General features: G+C 41.6%; 1 pseudogene; it reads right to left on the bottom strand.

Annotated features, from left to right (window-relative positions):
• Positions 1-4,072: 4,072 nt before the first annotated feature.
• Positions 4,073-19,152, bottom strand: LOC118581840 (annotated as a pseudogene).
• Between the last annotated feature and the right edge of the window lie 1,805 nt (positions 19,153-20,957).

The following is a 20,957-nucleotide window of genomic DNA, read 5'->3' as shown; positions in this document are numbered from 1 at the left end:
CTTACGGACATTTAGAGAAGAAGGAAGACCAGCTACAAGGTGAGACCATCACCTGGACGTGCACAAAACACTGTGCGCTGGGGAGTCCTTTCAGGAGCCACTACGAAATCCAACTCCAGACTCACGAGAATCAGTTATGCTTTGGTACAAAGTAAGTATTTCTTAGCTCTTTTTTACTTATTTGGGTGACTTTCTCCATGAATAGAGTAGGCAGAATGAAATTCAAGTAATTCTTTGTGTCGTACTTCACGACTGCAATGCTGTTTGCTGATGAGAATCTAGTAAGGCAGACTTAATGAAGTGCCACAGAGGTAACCATTACCAACTCATCTCAACTACACAGAGTGTAAGTAATGAAATTAGCCTTATCAGAAATCATGGCTTGTATCCACTAATCTGTATCTAGGTATATATTATAATTCAAAGGCAATAAAGTTAGATGTCTTACGTGAAGGGTAGGGTGACCCACAAAAACAGATGCTATGCTAGGAAATGTAGATGTTATGTCTTGAAAGCACACATTTTACGTTAGCTGGAGTGCATATACAAGTAAACATGTAATTCATAAATCAAAACCATGTAAAAGAAAATACTGACAAATTATCTTTAATTCTCTACTATAAGGGGCTCATCTGGTGGGATTCACCAGGTGGAAGGAGAACAATGACTTGTCCTGTGACTTCCACACATGAGCTTAGGCATGAAGGCCTACAAAACACACAGGAGAATACACTAAATAATTATGTAAAAAAACAAAACTCAAATTTCTCTACTGACAGCAACTGTGTGTCAAGACCTTAAAAACCCATTCTTGCTAGGTAGTGGTGGTGTACCCCAGCACGTGGAAGGCAGAGGCAGGTGGATCTCTGTGAGTTCAAGGCCAGCCTGGTCTACAGTGTGAGTTCCAGGACAGCCAGAGCTGTTATTCAGAGAAACCTTGTGTTAAAAAAAACAACAACAAAAAACCAAAACAACAACAACAACAAAACAAACCCATCCTTAAAATGCAAAGCCCTGCAAATGTGCAACCATAGTTAAGAAACACTACAAAACACTTGATGGATGTAACTTAGTTTTGAACACAAATTCAAGGTGCTTTTGCTTACTCAGGGGTTGTTTGCTCCTCCAACAGCCACAGACAATCTTTTACACAAGTCAAGTGACCAAAATTCATTAGCAGCAGAATTTATTACCACAGACATACTAGGCTGTAATTTTGAAATAGCATATATACAGTGCATCAAGGCTGAAACTCAGATCTGATTCTTGTATGTATCATGTGGACAACCACTGGCTCAAACACTTTCCGTGAGCCTGGCTCGTAACACCAAACCATCTACACTTCACCCTCCACCTCAAAAACCAAAAAAAAGAAGAAGAAGAAGAAGAAAGAAAAGCTCCTTTACCAGCGGGCATCATCAAAGGAGGTGTGAAACGCCAGCAGCTTAAGTCACAAAGTCTACACTTCTAGACCCGTGTAGCAGGCTAGGCACCTGCGCTCGGAGAAACGAGCAAATCCTATACGTCTAAGCTTTAGGGGCTTTCTGTTCACAGACAAGACAGTCGGAGTCTCAGCTGGAGTTCCCCTGAAGCCAAATACTAGGAAGAGCTTTATCGACACAGCGTCTGGAACAATCGCTAGAGTGCAGGGGTGGGGAGGGAACATTGGTGTCATCGAACTTTTTTTTTTTTTTTTTTTTAGCTTACTGCTTAGGACTTCTATTGAATTTAACAGGGAACACAAAAAAGTTTCCCCCTGCACTCTGGAAGTTTGAAGGTTTTTTTTTTTTTTTCTTTTTTCTTTTTAATTTAAGCTAAAAGGGACGGGAAAACCCAGCGGGCGATTTCCTTCCAGGGGAAGGGGAAAACACGAGGATGAGCAGGGCTGAGAAAGTGGGATGCTGTGAGCCTGGAGGCCCCAGGAACGCCGGGAAAGGCTCCTCCACCAGGGGCGGGTCCAGGGCTGTGGGGCGACAGCGGCCCGGCCCGGAGCCGCGCGGACCCGGGGAGGGGACGGAGGGCGTCCCCGGGCTGGGGGAGGGCAGCGGGCGCGTCCCGCACCTGTTAGACGCGGGGACACAGGGGTCCCGGGGCGACCCAGACTGGAGGGGACAGGGGGCGGAGTCCCGGACCCGTGGGAGGACACGGGAATGGCGACCCCGGTCTGTGGGAGGCGACGGCCCTCCGCGACACGTCCCTGTCCCGTGGGGAGCCGGGGGTGACTCTCCCGGGCCCACGGCCGCCGGAACCCGAGTTCGAAGCCGCTCACTCACCGTTCGCACACGCAGAGACGCCACAGCCGACCCGGAAGGCTCCCCCGGGCCACACGGCGTCGCCAACACACGGGGCGCTCCAAGGCCAAGGGACTCCGACGCCAAACTCCTGGTTCGAGAGCAGCGTCCGCCGCGTCCGCCGACGGCCGGAGCCTCAGCCCCAGCGGCGGCTGCCGCTGCTTCCGCCTTCTCAGCTAGACAGGAGCAGCGAGAGGAGGGGGAGCGCGTCCCGAGACAGAGCGGCCCTGTGGGTGAGGGCGCCCCCTGGCCGTGGTCCTCCACGCAGCAGCTGTCAGGACATTGGATGGTGATGGGGACATCAGTAGCGTTGATAGCAGTAATCACAAGTTATGTTTTCTTAGACTTTTAAAAATTCCTCCCCTACGCCTCCCTTCTTGCAAAGTTTTCTCAATATGTTAGAACCCTACGTTAATCAGGTGGTCCTTCCTCTCATGAGTGCAAGAGAGTCATCTCATGCATGAAATATTTCTTCACAGTTGCTACCATTTGCGCTAGCCCGTTCTCCGGCACTGTCACAGGAAAGCTATTTTGAATTCCCAGTTTAACTGGATGCAAATATCTACGGATTATAACAGCCACAACTGCAATAGATGCCCTAAAGATTTTCACCCTTCTGCAAATTTGATTCATCTTCTCCACTTGATAGGGAAGGTATTACTGAGTCACACATGCGTATCCTGAAACTAGAATGTGTGCTTTCAAAACCAGTTTTTCCTTCTTTATAAACCTTGTGACTCTAGATCAAGTCACTTAATCTATACTTGTTTCAACCCTCTCATCTCACATTAATTTGCATATTAGTAAGGTTGCTAGGTAAAGTAAGTAAATACATGTAAATAAACGGTTTAAAGTTATCTAGCAAATAATATGTGCAATAAATACAATAATGTTGCTGACATTTTAACAAAACGATTCTTTCCAACATAAGAATCTGTCATTACTCAAATGCAGAGCCCCCCCCTTAAAAAGTGCCTTGAAATATTTAAGACAAATAGTACAAAGAAATATACACAAGCATCTGGCAAGTCATACAGTGTAAGAAGTAAAAAGTAAGCCAGCTGAATTGCTACATGTTGCACATCCTTCTCCATTAGCTCCTCTTCCATTCATATAAATAAGCTCTTGTGGGATGGAAAAGAGATCATTAAACAAAATCAAGAGATGGGGAAAGGGCCAGTGAGATGGCTCAGTGGTAAAGGAGCATGCCTTTAACCCCGATGAAGCAGAACTCCAGAACCTACATTTTAGAAGAGAACCAATTCCCAAAAGTTAGCCTCTGAACTGCACATGCACATCTGTACACTCACACACTTAAAAAAAAGAGAGAGAAAGAAAGAGCAAGGACATCAGATTTCCTTCATTTATTAGTGTGAGTTCTGGGTGAGTTCATTATTTATCAAACATCTTCTTTTTTTTTTTTTTTTTTAGTCAGTGAGAATTTATTGTTGACTCAGCTGATGTGCAGGCTAATCCTTTACTGGCTTCCTTGCGGGTTGGGATCAGCATTGTCAGGGAGTTGCACACCCATGCTATGTAACAGGTTGGAAGCAGGCCCTGCCAGCCCAGTTTGAGAGCTGTAGGATTCCAGGATATTTGAAACCAGGTTCAGGTCCACATCCACCACTTGGACAACGCAATCTCCTTCACCTGAGTCTTCCTCATCTGAATTGTCATTTGCAATCTGGGAAGGAGTTTACTTCTTTGCTTGCTTCCAGGTACTGAAGTTTTTGCCCATGCTGGTGTGTACCAGCTCCTGGTCCATCTGGGCCATGTAGGACTTAAGACTGCCAAGAGCCCCTTTCAGAGTCCTGAGTGTCAAAGCCCGAGTCGTCATCACTGTGTAAACATTCGAAGTCGTCTTCATCCAGATCACCAGAGTCTGACTCTTGAGGTTTTGCCCCTAAAATCTTATCAAAATAATTAAGAACGGAATCGACATCAAAAGTGACTGGCGCTTCAGAAGGGTCTCTTGGCAGCTCTGCCCCCTTGTGGGCTGAGACTTTGGAGATGAAGGTCTTCATGCTGTCTGCTTCTACTTCTGAAACCATAGAAAAGAGAATGATGCCTACATAACTGGTCTGTTGTGAAGGTGAACTCATAAAACAATGAACATGAGAGGACATAGCAAGAGGCTTTAAAAAAAGATCAGGTGTTTTGTTTTTATGCCTTCACACGGTTTTTCTAAGTATTCTTGAGGGACCTCAGAATAGTTTCCTATTTCTACAAATCCTATGCATGCTTTCCTACTTTTTATACGTAGAGAGTCTTGGGCTGACCCGTGCCCTGGACATAGGAAACTTACACATTTCTGTCTGCTTACAGTCAAGTGGGGCCATGAGAAAGGGCTCATGAGTGGTGACAGAGGAAGATGCTTGTCACTTGGCGCTGACACATGTGAGTTCTCTGTTGCCTGGTAGTTCCTTTTGTATAGCTGTGACCAAAATACACGTCAGAAGGAACTGAAGCAAGAAAATGTTGTCTTAGCTCTCTGTTTCAGACATATAAGTCCATGGTGAGGAGTATGTGACTGAGCGGAGGATGAACAGCTCATGGTACAGAAGACAGGTAGCAGAGGGAGGGAAAGGAGGGAGAGGAAGAGGAAAAGGCCAGTGCAATACACTGACCTTAAGGTCATGCCTCCCAGCCCCATGCATGAGCTGCCTTCTCCATCAAGTCCCACCTTCCAGAGTACTACCCCTCCCAGCAGTTTATTGAGATTCTGATTAATGGCATCTTTACCGACCCCCTAAGTATTTCTCAATCAAGTTGACAGTCAAGATTAACCAATACAACCCTGGAGGCCATGAAGGATCTTCCAGAAGGAAGAGGTGAATCCTTGCCTTGTGTGGAGAAGTGTCACCTTGGAAAGTCAGTCCCTACTTTGGATTTACACAAGCAGATCTTTTGTTTTGAGCTGTTGAGATGTTGTATTTACTTTCTGAAGTATAATCCAGCCCACTGTTGTAGAATATTATTTTAAGGTGTGTTACTTTTGTCTATGTTGCATGTGTTTAACTTTGTGAAGCTGTGTTACTTATTGTACCTGTGTAAAACACCTGGTGGTCTAATAAAGAACTGAATGGCCAGTGTCGATGAGGAGAAAGGATAGGCATGGCTGGCAGGCAGAGAGAATAAATAGAAGGAGAAATGTGGGAGGAGGACATTAGGGGGCAGCCACCCAGTTACACAACCAGCAACGGAGTAAGAAAGAAAGGTCTACAGAAATAGAAAAAGGTAAAGGTCCAGAGGCAAAAGACACATAGATTAGTTTAAGTCAAGAAAAGTTGGCAAGAAACAAGTCAAGCTAAGGCTGGGCATTCATAATTAGGAATAAGCCTCCGAAACAAACAAGTAAACAAACAAAAAACCAAACCAAAACAAAAAAAGCATAAGCCTCTGTGTGTGATTTATTGGGGAGCTGGGTGGCAGCCCTCCCCCCACAAAAGAGCAAAAACAAACAACAACAGCCCACTGAAAACATGTTTCCTTCTTATCTTTCTTCTGATAGGAGCAACAGAATACCAAAGTTGTATTTCTGGCTTTGCTTCTCAGTAAAACTGGATCCTCATCAGGTGGCCTTATCTATCACATTTGAATAAAATCTGCCTTGTCTTTTTTCTCATAGACGAAGTGGTTTCAGATGAGACATGTGAAGACGCTGCTGACTGGCAAGTCCTGCACAGACAGAGGAGTCAGATATGCTGATTAGCCGGTTCCTGGTGTTTATAGCAATCCCCATGCCCAGGTTCTCTAAGGTGCTGATAGCTGAAAATGTCTCATTTGATTGTCCTACAAATAAACTGTGCACAAAAGTATAGTCACAATAACACACCTAGATGGTTATTTCTTTTTTTGCATTCTTTTTAAAAAATGACATGAGGAGACAAGCCTGGTGAACTGAGTTCAGTTTTCAGACCCACATGGTGGAAGAAGAGAGAAGCCCCCACAAGCTGTCCTCTTCTCTCCACACACGTGCTGTGGAATATGTGCTGGTGCACGCGTGTACACACACACACACACACACACACACACACACACACACACACACACGTGCTGTGGATATCGCTCTGTGTAAATAAAATTCTGATTGGCCAGTGGCCAGGCAGGAAGTATAGGCGGGACAAGAGAGAAGAGAATTCTGGGAAGTAGAAGGCTGGGGAGAGACACCACCAGCAGCTGCCATGAAAAGCAACATGTAAAGACACTGGTAAGCCACAAGCCATGTGGCAAAGTATAGACTAACAGAAATGGGTTAATTTAAGATAGAAGAAGCAGATAACAAACAGCCTGCCACGGCCATACAGTTTGTAAACAATATAAGTTTTTGTGTGCTTTCTTGGTTGGGTCTGAGCAACTGTGGGACTGGCGGGTAAGAGAGATTTGTCCTGACTGGGCAAGGCAGGAAAACTAACTACACACACACACACACACACACACACACACACACACACACACACACAAATCAATAAAATAAACATATTTATAAATAAAATAGGATACTTCTTCCAGGCAATAGAGTTGAGATAGTGAGAGCATTCCCTAAACATTTGAAAATAAGGTATTTCTTAAAGAGTTAAATTTCAAAATTAAGACAGGATTCATTAGTTTAATACTGAATGGAAATAAGGACATGCCTGCTCCTGGGTATGGTGGAGAAGAAGGTTTTATTGGAGATATGAGGGATAGTAGAGCCAGTGGCATCTGAAAGGGTCCAGATGGAAGTGGGCTATGAGGAGGTGGGGAAGTGAGAGAGGGAGAGAAGAGAGAAGAGGAGAGAGGGCAAGTAGATCCAGAGAGGAGCCAGGGATCACAGGGCCAAGACAGCTAATGGCCAAGATTGCTGGATTAGGTAGGAATAAGGAGCCGGGGGAAGCAAAGCTCAGCCCTGTGCTGGAGAGGTTTAGGATAGGGGGCAAAGTGAGAAGTGTTGCGAAGAGCCACAGGTACTGAATGAGAATTGTCCTGGGTTTCGTTGGGACCTGTCAAATATATTTATTGAATAACAATTACCTATGTGTGGCATCCCTGGAGATAGCTTTTACAACCATGTGAAATCCCCTTCTACAATGAATGTGGCTGGGCTCATGTAACTGTTGGCATAGTGCAGGAATGACAGAATGTGGCCTCCTAGGCTAGAGTGCAGAAGATGTTTTGTTCTCATAGTTATTCATTCTATGGGGAACTCCGGTATTGTTTTGAGGACACCAGGACAGTGCTCAGGAAAAAGGCTCATGTGATGAAGAACAAGGCCAGCACTTTACTCACTTGTCTATCACCCCAATTATCTCTGAAAAATGTATTTAAGACTTCTTAGTCAAAAATGTTTTTTTCTGAAAAAGAAAGCTGAACTAAAATTCTGAATATTTTCCTCATGCACAGCCATCTAAGCAGAGTGGCCCAGAGAGTGGAGCAATTCCTGTGATGGCCTTAAGATGAAATGAGCTTGATTTATTTCCAAGCATCTATAAAGATGATGTGGTTGGAACTGGGTGAGCGGCTGAGAGTGCGCTCTGCTGAAGCTTACGGGAAGGATATTGTATAGGGAGATTATATTCAGAGAGAAGATACAACCATATTCATAAAGGAAGAAAGCACTTTAGAGTTAAAATCTTACCCAAGTCAAATCAGGGAAAGAAGAAAGTAGACAAGGTAGTGTTTGATATAATTATGCACCAAAAAAAAAGAATGAGCCCGTGAGAGGGAGATTTAGCCACAGTGGAGCCTAGAAAAAGGTCAAAGAAGTTTATGCAGCTTATGTTGAAAGAGGAGGCACCAGGGATCAAAATGTGTTTTCAATGACAGACATTTGGGAGATGGCCTGATGCCATTAATGACTGGATGGAAAAGTGGTGACCTGTTGATGGATTTCCCTATTGTTAACAGTGGGTCCGAAAACACAGAAGAGAACACAAAAGAATGTTTTAGTTAGGGTTTCTACTGCTCTGAAGAGACACCATGACCTCAGCAACTTTTGTAAAGGAAAACATTTAATTGCGTACAGTTCAGAGGTTCAGTCCATTGTCATCATGGTGGGGAGCATGGCGGCATGCAGGCAGACCTGGTGCTGGAGAGGTAGCTGAGAATTCTATGTCTGGATCCTCAGGCAGCAGGAAGTGACTGTGACACACTGGCCAGGCTTGAGCATCTGAGACTGCAAAGCCCAGCCCAACAGTGACACACTTCCTCCAACAAGGCCACACTTCTAAAACAGTGTCACTCCCTATGAGCCAGGCATTCAAACACATGAGACTATGGTGGCCATTCCTACTTAAACCAGCACAAAGAGCATTCCTCAGAAGGGGTTTTGCACAAGGGAAGAGCATCCCATATACAGTAAGATAGTGACTAACCCTTCCATCCTCCTATCTCCTCCACAGCCTTCTCCATATCCATCCAAAGGAGGCAAAGTCCTCTGAGCAGAGCAGGGAAAAGTGATTGTGATGCTGAGGTGGAGTGACAAGGGGAAGGTAAGAGGTACAGTCTTGTGCAGGAAGGCTCCTGGAGACACCACAGATAGTAGGAGTGGGTTTTGGAGCTGCACCTTTGGCTCAGGCAGCTATCCTATCTGAGAGCAGATTCTGGTTTACTGGCAGACAGAAGTTTAGTTTTGAATTATTCTCTGTTTGTGTTTTATTATGGGGGCAAAATCCATGAGACTTAGTAACATTAGAAAAGAAAGAGGCATCTTGAACGCTCACTTCCAGAAGTTGGAGGATTCCTATCCAGTGAAGCTTACCTTTCTGGCAGAATCCAAGGGTAGCACATGGCATCACATGGCAAAACACTGAACTTCTCTGAGCCTCTTTAGGTGCTCTAGTTTATCGTGTTCCCATAAATTCACCAGAATTCAGTCACAAGGGCTCCACCCAAATGATTCTGCTTTTACACATCATAGTTGAATTAACTGTCTATTTTCCTGGCACCTCATGGTGGGGATGAAGCTCAGCATAAATTCAAGAGAGCAAACACCACTCAAACCATAGTAACTTCACATCTTAGAGGACAAGCTGTCCAGGGTGATGAGATGTCCCCGGAAAACCTTTCTCCTGTGAGGTGTAAGAATTTCTTCTCCAAATCCCAATGTACAAAGTAGGTTTTTGTGACAATGTTCTTTCCCTTGCTTTACATTCAAGGAAAGAATCTCTGGTGAGGTTTTTTTTTTTTTTTTTTTTTTTTTGTTTGTTTCTTTTTTCTTTTCCTCCCCCTCCTCCTCTATTTCTTTTATCATTTTGGAGAGTGAGTGAGCAAGCACATTTCCATTACATCAGAGCTAGCTTTTTTTCCTAGTATAATCCCATTTCATCCAGCCACATTCAGATGATAAATTAATCCACTGAACAGCTTTCCTTGAAGGCAAGAAAGTAACCATTGGAGGATGTGAATATCTGTTCTTCTTGTGAGTTCTGGGTCTGGTGTAAATGAATAGATTTTCCTGGTCTATATATGCATCCTGTAAGATGAGTTAGTGTTCTGGTGCACAGTGGGGATAAACTGGAATTTTGAATTGACAGAGTCAAGGGTCACATTCACCAAAGTGAAAAATATTTATAACTTCTGGTACATTCCCTTCTGGACATATTTTTTTTTTTAATTACTAACATTAAGATAATTCAACCAAAGCTTGGAATAAAGAAATTATATCAGTTTGATACACTTACTTACAACTATTTAGTACTTTCTATTAGCGGATTGTGACTTTGCTATTAGTGATATTTTCTAAGAGGTCAGACATTAAAGCTAGCTATTAACTTACAGCTTTTTGCCATTCCAGGGGAAAAACCAACCAACCAACCAACTCTTTGGTTCTCCTTTGAGTTAGTTTTAGCAACATATACGTTCCTTGCTGCACGGCTGAGTTGAGTAAGATGCAGACTGCTGGCCCCGCCTTGTCAGTGTCAGATTTGCCTCTGACTATTTGAAGAATGCTTCAGTGTGGCCACATCTTGATCCAATGTGCTTCCTTCCAGTGTTATTCATGGATTAAACAATGTTCTGTCAGTCAGTCTAAGATTTGCAGGATGTTTGGGACCCACTGACCCAATACTGTCGTGTCTGTCAGAGCACTGGGACCCCCAGAATAAATTTTCAGCATGGATAGCAGCATGACACCAAAGAGTCTTTAGTTTCAACAATGGAAGTGTCTTAATTACAGTCCCATTGTGTGTGTGTGTGTGTGTGTGTGTGTGTGTGTGTGTGTGTGTGTGTATACATGTGTGTGGTGCATGTTGGTGCATTTGGGTGCAGAGGCCAGAGGAAGATATGAGGTGTCTTTTTTTTTCACTACCGTTCTCTGCCCCATTGCCTTGAGACAAAGCCTCTCACTGATCTGGAAGCTCAGTTTGGGCTAGCCTGGCAGGCCAGCAAGCTCCTAGGTGTCTGCTCCCTACTGCTGTGGTTATAGGTACTTACAGCCATGTATGACTGCCTTCCCCTGCCTGGGAGCTGGGTATTTGAACTTAGATCCTTATGTTTGCATAGCTATTTGAACTTAGCAACCCATGTTTGCATAGCAAGTGATCTTACACACTGAGCTATTTCCCAGACGCCAGAATCTGATTTGTGTGGCTTTCCAATGGCTGCCTGTTGTGTTATCTTTGGAGCAGTGGAAGAAGAGAATATGTGCACAAGGCAGCAGGCCATGTCTTGAGTAGGAAGAATAGAAGAGATCTTTCCAGTGCTCCTGGTTAGGATTTATAGTTTGTCCCCAAAGGAGATGAAGTTAGAATCCATTCCCATGAGTTACCCACAACATGGTTGAAATAATGTGCTTTTTCTCTGCAACAATATCATTTCCAGTAATTGTATCTTTTCATTGCAAACATTTCAGATACAATATGGACTCAGAAGTCTTTTGTTGGGGCAGACATGGAAACTAGTCCTGCTTTATATTATTAATTTTAAAGAGAGTGTGTATTTTGTTCTAGACAATTAAATAAAAATGCTTAGCAGAACGAGGTGGTATATAATTTTTTAAAATAGATTTGTAACAGGCTAGAATGTTTATCGTAATTGTAAAATTAGGTAAATCTCAAATGCTTGCTTCTTGAAACGTGGAAGCGTCTAAGCGGGTGTGCGTGTTCTCCACTTTCAATTTTTCAGTTTTCAGTCACAGTAGGATGCATTTTCCCGTGCTCCCATAAACCCTGCCTACATTTCCCTTTTCAGAAGCTGCTGTTGTTAATACTAGAACAAAATCTTCAATCTCTTGTTGAACTTTCAGGATTTCATCCACCCCAAATAATAACTTTCATTCTAATTCTTCCCAGAACAGAGAGGCTTGCTTTCTGAATATTGCTTTAGTGAACAACACAGAAGCGTAATTTCTTTCTAACAAAGGAATTTTCATGTTCTAAGAGACAGTGGATACAAACACTGCTGCCTTTAAAGAAGATTCTGAAGGGGATAAAACGATGTTGGAGTCATAATCCTCTCAGTGTTGAGGGCAGTGCTAGCATGCCTCTGAAGGCTTCCTTCTGGGAGAGGTCATTGGCTGCTTTTGTTTTTTTGTAGCTGGGAAGCAGCTCTGTAAAGGGTGAATACTGGAACCTGACAAGGGGGAGACTCTTCCCGTCAGAACCAGAGATGTGCGCTTTCAGATGGGAAAACCCCAGAACTAAGCAGAGAAGTGGCAGGAATCATAACCCAGGGAGAAAATGAACGATTAACAATTGGAAAACAGCTGCAAACTGGAAAAATCTGGAAATTTTAGTTGTATTCTCTCTCTCTCTCCTTTTTTTTTTTAAACAATGCAAATTCTTTCTTTAATAGTTGTAGGTCATTGCGGGCCAAATGGTGGATAGCCAGGACCCAGCAGCAAGGTCAGTGCAACCTCCAGCCTCTTTCTGACTCCAATAAGGTGAGCATATCACCCTCTCGAATGGGGCCTTCGGTGTTTCAGATGATAGAGTGGCTGGTGTCATCCATAAATTCCACACCTGCATGCACTGTCCCTGTGAACCAGTCCTGCCCAGCACTTTGGTACCCTAGTCAGCTTGATGGGCCAAGTAACTCGTGTCCATGACGGTGGAGATCTGGTGGAGAGCTAGTTGTATCTCTTAACATGGCTTTTGTTTATATAACTAAACTTGTGCACAAAGAGTTTCCTTTTGTAGTTAGAATGTTGGAAAATAAGATTGAAGAGGGTACATTTGCTTACATCTTCAGCCACCTATGGTAAATTAATTATTTCTCTAAGGTCCAAGTCAGGTCATTTCTTTTTTCCTTCCTTCCTTTAACTTATTTAACTTTATTTTATGTGCATTGGTGTGAAGGTGTAATATCCCCAGGAACTGGAGTTATAGGCAATTGTAAGCTGCCATGTGGATGTTGGGAATTGAACCATGGTCCTTTGGAAGAGCAGCCAGTGCTCTTAATCACTGAGTCATCCCTCCGTCACTGCAGGTCATTTCTAAACATTTGCTTTTATAATTAACTTTTGTGTATGAATCGTTGTTCCACTATGATTTAAAGGTCAATTCCGTTAAGGGAAATTAGTAGGTAAAAGGCTATCAATATTCATGACTCTTGTTACCAATAACTTCTCAGAACAATCCTATCATTCTAGACTCCATGTTGTTTGTGTTGTGCACAATCCTTCCCAGGATTTTAAGATTAAGTTTTACCTTCAAAACCGATCGAAAGCTTTACCCTGGCAGCCATGATAGATATTTCTTTGTTCCATCTTGTTCTCCCCATCATGATAGACTAAAATTTTGGAAACCCACCTTAATAAAGAAGGTCCCAGATTCAAGATTACACAAATCTGTTCTAAAAAGGGAAGAACCAGCTTTCAAAGTCCCAGTGGTAAATATTGTTGGTGGAAGTTTCTGTCCCACCTGGTTCTGTAGTCATTGAGTCCCAATAAACACACAGAGGCTCATGTTAATTACAAACTGTTTGGCATATGACTCAGTAGTTTCATCAACTAGCTCTTACAACGTATTTCAACCCATTTCTATTAATCTATGTTTTTCCACGTGGCTTTGTGGTGTTACCTGTGTTCCACTACATCTTCTCCCCACTCCAACCCCCAGTGCTCAGTGTCTCCCCTGACTCTACCTTTCTTCTCCTTGTCTCTCTGCTTGGATTTCCTGCCTGGCTCTATTCTGCCTTGTCATAGGCCATTGCAGCTTCTTTATGAACCAACAGTAGCAACATATATTCACAGTGTACAGAAAGATCATCCCACTTGTAGGTAAAAGTGTCTACACTGGCAGAATTGCCACCACAGAGGAATTCTATCTTAAATTCAACTGATTCAAAAAACTTTTGTCTGGACATTGGACTATTAAAGATCAAGCAAGACACAGGGGATTTGAGAGATTGCTCAGTGGTTAGTAGCCCTTGCTGCTCTTGAAGAAGACCCAAGTTTGTTTCCCAGTTCCTATAAGGCAGCTTATAAACATCTGTAACTCCATTTCCAGGGGGTCTGACACCCTCTTTTGGTATCTGTGGACACATACATAACACTCAGACACACACAGACACATGTAATGAATAAAGAAATCTTTAAAAAATGTATCAAGACAGAAATATGAGAATTTTTTAAGAATGAAAGTGACCCAGGAATAGATGTTTATTGTAAAAAATCAAATAGTATGTACTTTTCTAAGAAAATTTACTTGATATTTTCAAAATGAAAAGGTGCTAAGTGTTGTTGCAAAATGCAAAATGATAGAAAATGGAAAAAATAAGAAGATAAAATACCAAATATTATAAAAACAGCATACTATGATTAAGTAGGGTATAGTCTAGTAATCTTAAAGTTTTAAAAGGATTGCTGGGTTGGAGGATGGCTCAATGGATAAGGTGCTTGCTGTATAAGCATGAGGACCTGAGTTTAATCCCCCAGCACTCAGGTAAAAGCCAGGCATGGTGGCGCACACCTATAATTTCTGCATTGGATAGACAGAAACAAGAGAATCTCTGGTACTCACTAGCCCACTAGTCTAACCAAATCAGTGAGCTCCAGGTTTGATGAGAGACCTTGCCTCAAAACATAAGGTGGAGAGTGGTTGAGGAGGACACCAGATGTTGACCTCTGTCCTCCATATACACACATAAATACCATAGCATAGCATAGCAGGAGAAATAGACAGATAGGTAGATGGTAAATACCCAGTAAAATAATGCCATTAGGATTTTAAAGTGCTATAAGAATAAGACGTCAGCTACAAAACTTGAAGTATATTTCTTCAAAATATATATTTTTTCAAGACAGAATTTCTCTGTGTAGCTTTGGTGCCTGTCCCGGATCTCACTCTGTAGACCATGCTGGCCTCAAACTCACAGAGATCCACCTGGCTCTGCCTCTTGAATGCTGGAATTAAAGGCATGTGTCACCACTGCCTGGCTTCTTCAAAATATTTTTTAACAATAGAAATTATTATCACACTTGATATGTATAGTTCTGCTAAGGGAAATGTTTTGTGTGTGTGTGTGTGTGTGTGTGTGTGTGTGTGTGTGTGTGTGTGTGTGTGTGTGTGAATGGCATGAATGTGGTCAGAAGACAACTTGGCAGAGTGGGTAGTCAGTTCTTCCTTCTACTACCTGGATTCTGGGGATTATATAGGCATGGTGGAAAGTTCCTGTATCACTAAGCCATATATTCATAAAACCATCCCTCAGTTGGTTTTAATTTACATTTCCCTGATGGCCAATGAAGTTGAACATTTTTTCATGAGTTTATTGGATATTTTTAACTCATCTTTTGAAAATTGTATATTCATTAATTCATTTCTTAGTTTGTTTGTTTTCTTATTGGAGACATGATAAATCTTGTTGGCTACAGAGTCCTCATGATTTATTATTACATGCTATTCTTTCATATAGCATGGATGGAGATTTATATTAAAGTTTGGTTATGCAGTCCAAATGGATTCATATAGTTGACAGATGCCTTTTTACTTGCTCAGATATAGAGCAGAGAATCATCTTTAGCCAATTCGTGCACACTGCACATTCTATACTATGTTAATGCAGATATGTATGTTACCTTTAAAAGTTTGTGTGTTTTCAGAAAAAAAAAGGACCAGACATTAATGAAGACGAGTAGCCTAGGTGATCCACCTTCTCGGAATGGCTCTGTTGCTCTTTCCTCAAAAATCTGCATCTAAGACAACCACAAAGCTACTAGCTGAGATGGTCTAGCCTCATAGATTACTCCAGCCAGGACTTCAGATAAACCTTGCACTTTCCCATCACACAGAGACTGGACAACAGTTAGCTCTTCCAGGACTTGACCATTATCTCAGTTTTCTCAGGGGCCCCTAAAGATGCCATTATCCCCAGACAACAGGGAGTAATTTTAAGAACATGATGCCCACATTCTCAAGAGATGGGGTGGGTGGTTTTTGGTTATTAGGTGGGTTGTGGATGTTTATCATTGTTTGTAGGGGGGTTGATTGCAAGTTGTTATTGGTCATGGTCAGGGAGAAAACTAAGCACAGGAGTTTAGATTCAGGGATCTCTTTCTGAAGAGATTAAAAAAAGAGGGATATAGGAATGATAGGATAAAAGGGTAGATAGATTATTGAATCTACTTTTAAACTAGGAAGCAACTACTAGTCTCAAATAGTTTACATTGGTATTGATCTTTGTATATTGATACAAATTTAAGTTTATTTTTGTTATAACACTGTATATATGTTTATACTCTTGTTTAAGGTACTATACCTATGTAGCTCATTTAAAGATGCAATGTAAAGTTCTAGTCCTTAAAAGTTATTATTATAAACTGTTTAGGATAATTAAGAAATGCAAATTAGTAGCTACTCATTTATAACAATAAAACTTATAGTCATGTTAGGTATTTTTTTAAGGTCATACACAGATATATTTAGATAGATAGGTGGTCTCCAAACACTTCAGATACCTATAGAATATGGCATTTAAGATGTTTTAATAACCTAAGGCTTTTCATGAAAATGAGATATGTCTGCTCCTTGCAGTATCAATCTACTTCAGAGAAGATAATAGGCATTGAAGAACCTCCATATGGTGTTTGCTTTCATTTGTGTCAAAGCTAGCTACTGGGAAAGACACTGCTCTTGCTTCAACGGCTGACAGTATGCTGTCCAAATTGGACAGGCAGGACACAAAAGAATGTGACTGACAAACTTTGCCAAGGCAAGGTAGGACAGGCCTTCAAAATTCCTGCTTCACCAAAAAGTCTGTCAGATATTCTAGGCCTGTAGGCCAAAGATGGATGCCCCAACATTGCAGAGGAACCTTGAGTGACTTTCCAGGCAGCTAGCTGCTTCTGTCATTTCTATAAATTTAGAAGTTGCTTGCTCTGCACTTTCTCTTTACTCAGGCAATATTGTATCCTTCTACAGTCTCTGATGGGGTTGAAGAATACATAGTTATAGTTTTACAGTTTTCCTTGTTACCAAATTCAGAAAAGAAACTTACATAAGAGATGTAAAGTTTATATAGCAGAGAAACATAAAAGCTTAAGTTGTTTATCTAAAAATGTTTTAAGGTCTAAAAAGATATTTCAAGGTTGGTAATACAAGTTATGATAGAAAATGATTTAGGTATAAAACTTTGGACTTACCAAGATAGGATAGATAATAGAGTAGTTTCTCCAAATTTGCTAAATACAAATGAACTGGACATTATGAATGTAATCTTTACTTGATAATTGTTCTTATTATATATAATTTACTGTCTCAGAGTTAAAACCTTTCTATTTTATTTAGACAGTAGCTTATAATTGTTCTTACTGTATATACTTTTACTCTGTTAGAGTTAACACTTTTCCTTTTTATTTAGACAAAAAGAGGGAAATGTTGTGGGTTACTTGATCACACTGTGAACTCTGAGTTTGTGTTTGCATTAATTAAATAAAATCAACCGAGGGTCAGGAGGCCAAATTAGCAACTAGTTGACAAAAAGTAACCATAGAGAGTCAGAGGGTATCTGGAAGATGATAGAGAGACATACAGGAAGTTGCTGTGGGATGTTCAAATATGTCAAATGTGTTGCTCTGATTGGTTAAAATAAAACACTGATTGGCCAATAGCCAGGCAGGAAGTATAGGTGGGACAAACAGAGAAGAGAAGTCTGGGATGGGGAAGGCGGAGGAGGAGAGACCTGCCAGCCACTGCCATGACAAGAAAGTTATAAGGTACTGGTAAGCCACGAGCCATGTGGCAACTTATAGACTAACAGAAATGGATTAATTTAAGAAAACAGAAGTAGATAACAAGAAGCCTGCCACGGCCATACAGTTTATAAGTAATATAAGCATCTGAGTGATTATTTTATATGTGGGTTGTGGGACAGGGGAGGGGGGAGCTTGATGGCACCTGGAGAAAAGCTCTCCAACTACAGGAAGGAGTAGGGAGGGACTTTGAGTGGTGGCTTTTTTTTTTTTTGTCATTGTTGTCGTTTTGGTGGAATGGAAGGGTGCTCTCTTTTGGAGATGCCAGTGAGATGTGGAGCAAGTCAGACTCACAGAACAGAGAAGAGGTAAAAAGTCATGTGGCAAAATGTAGATTAATAGAAGTGGGTTAATTTAAGTCTTAAGAGATAATTGAAAATAAGCCTAATCTAAGGCCAAGCTTTCATAATTAGTAAAAAGTCCCTGTGTCACTATTTAGGGGCTGCAGTCCAAAGAAAGTCCTTCAAGAAAGTCTCACTACGTTTTAGATATTAATCCTCTGCCACATACATAGTTAACAAAGATTTCATCCCATCTATAGGCTGTCTCTTCCATTGATCACCATTTTTTTTTTGTTATGTTTTTTTCAGTATTGAAAGTTTTGAATATTGTGAGGTCCCACTAGCCATTGGTTGACATTATTTCATGTACAATTGGAGTCCTAATCAGAAAGTCCTGTCTAAAGCCTAGGTCTTAAAATGCTTCCCTTATTTTTTCCTCTAGCAGTTGTAGAGTTTCAGGGCTTAGATGAAAATCTTTGTTCTATTTGGAGTTGATTTTTGTGCAGGGTAAGAGATAGAGATCCAGAGATCTAGTTTGTTTTTTAGGCATGGATATCAAGTTTTCTCAATGCAGTTGTTTGAAGGGGCTGTCTTTTCTACAATGTGTATTTTCTGTAGTTGTGTGGGTTTATGTCTGAAGCTCTATTATATTTCATTGACCTCTGTATGTGTTTTCATGCCAGCACCATGCTGGTTTTGTTACTATGGCTCTGCAGTATAACTTGAAATCAGGTCTGACAATACCTCAGTACACAGCATTATTCTTTTTGTTTAGGATTGCTTTGGTTATCTAGGAAGTTTTGTGCTTCCATTTGGGTGTAGAATTTTTTTTTTTCATTTTTTTGAGACAGGATTTCTTTGTATAGCTCTGACTGTCCTAGAACTCACTCTGTAGACCAGGTTGGCTTTGAACTCAGAGATCCACTTGCCTCTGCTTCCTGAGTGTTGGGATTAAAGGTGTGCCACCACCCCCTGGCTGATTCTTTTTTTTTAATGAGCCAAACTTTATTTATCCATTTCTTGCATTTGAAGTACTCTTTGATGACATTGTTGGCCTGAGAGTCTTTGCCATAGTCCTTAACTCCTGTACAACTGCAAGCAACCCCTTTTTGTGGCTTCCCCTCTTGATCGATTTTACAGAGGCCTGCCCATTTCCCTAGTTCCCTGTTGTCATTAACTTTGATTTGGTTGATTTGCTGCTCAGCACAAAGTGCCTCCACCAACTTGACATACACATGCTCATCACAATTGGACTCAGACATACAGAGATCAGTTTGACGCTTGTCTAAGGCTTTGGCAGCTTCACATAGGCTGCATGTAGGCCATCTTGGAGGAGGGCGGTCTTCAGCACCTCTTGTAGAGCAGTACTGGCCTCCATTCCACCTCCAGCAGCAGTGCCTTCCTCTGCCATGGTAGTGGATTATGGGTGAGGCAGAATCTTGAATGCACCAGAGCTTCCACCTCCATGCAACTGGGCAGCAGCATAGGAAGAGCCAAATTTAAGACTGTTTCCTCTTCTTTGTAGGGCATTTTGACTTTGATGGTGAGTGTGTTGAGTCTGTGGATTACTTTCAGCACAACAGCTGTTTTTACAATATTAATTCTTTCAGTCAATGAGTACGGGAAACCTTTACATCTTCTAACGTGCTTTAAGAAAAAACAACTGATTTCTTTGATGTTTTAATATTCTCATCAAAATCTTTCACTTACTTAGTTGCATTTATTCCAAGGAATGTTTTTAGTATGGTGGATAGTGCATGCTTGTTGCATGAATATAGGGAGAGTACTGATTTTTTTCTTTTCTTTTTTCTTTTTTTGGTTTTTTGAGACAGGGTTTCTTTGTGTAGCTTTGTGCCTTTCCTGGAACTCACTTGGTAGCTAGCCCAGGCTGGCCTTGAACTCACAGAGATCCACCTGGCTCTGCCTCCCGAGTGCTGGGATTAAAGGGGTGCACCACCACCGCCCGGCTGAGTACTGATTTTTGTATGTTGATTTTGCATCTTGACATTTTCCTGAAGGTGGTTATGAGATATAAACATATCTGATCTCTCTTGGAGTCTTTAGGATATTACATTTTATAGACATATCATTTTCAAATAAAGATGGTTACTTCTTTATTTCCTGTATGTCCCTTTTATTTCCTTCTCTTGTATTATTGTTCTAGTGATGATTGCAAGAATTATATTGAATATGAACAGAGAAGAACACCCTTGCCTTAGGGTTTCTATTACTGTGATGAAATTCCATGACCAAAAAGTAAGTTGGGGAGGAAAGGCTTTATTTGACGTACACTTCAGAATTGCTGTTCATCATTGAAGGAAACCAGGACAGGAATTCAAATAGGTCAGGATCCTGGAGGCAGGAGCTGATGCAGAAGTCATGGAGGGATGCTGCTTACTGGCTTGCTTCCCCTGGCTTGCTCAGCCTGCTTTTTTATAGAACCCAGGACCACCAGCCTAGGGATGGCAGCACCCACTATGAGCTGGGCCCTTCCCCATTGATCACGAATTGAGACAATACTTTATAGCTGAATCTCATGGAAGCATTTCTGGAAGCCTTTCCTCAACTGAGGCCCCTTCCTCTCTGATGACTCTAGCTTGTGTCAAGTTGACATACAAAACCGGTCAGTACCACCCCGTCTTGTTACTGATATTATAATAGTATAAATGCTTTGAGTACACTTTGTATAAGTTGTTATAGGTCTGTCATATGTAGTCTGTCTTATGACTAGTCTCTTAAGGACCTTTTATTACAAAGGAATGCAAGATTTTGTCAAAAGTTTTTCCCACATCTATTGATACAGCTGTGTGATTTCTGTCCTCAAGCCCACTTAATCAGCTGTATTCCTCAAATTGCTTTTACTTTGAGTGAGTCTGCTCATCAGGCTCACCTCTCTTTCCATCTTCAAGTAGGATGCTGTCCTTGGAACTGGACAGTGACTCATAGTTGGCTTCAGTTTTTCATTCTCTCTTTCCCTTCATTCTTTTCCTTCCCTGTTTTCCTGAAAAAGAAAAATTGAAGAATGGATTTGAACTGCATTGTGGACTGAACTGTGTACTCTGGAGTGACTGTCTTGGAGATGGGGCCTTTGGGAAGTAATTAAGGAGGTAAAGGTGAAGCCCGCATGTGCTATGGCCTGCATCTTTATGAGAAGCAAGATGAAGAGATGCCAGAGATGACAAATGATACAGCAATAAGACAAGATGCGTAACAATA

Source organism: Onychomys torridus, chromosome 4 (genome assembly GCF_903995425.1).
Source record: "Onychomys torridus chromosome 4, mOncTor1.1, whole genome shotgun sequence".
Taxonomy (NCBI): domain Eukaryota; kingdom Metazoa; phylum Chordata; class Mammalia; order Rodentia; family Cricetidae; genus Onychomys; species Onychomys torridus.
This window is presented reverse-complemented; position numbering and strand designations above follow the sequence as displayed.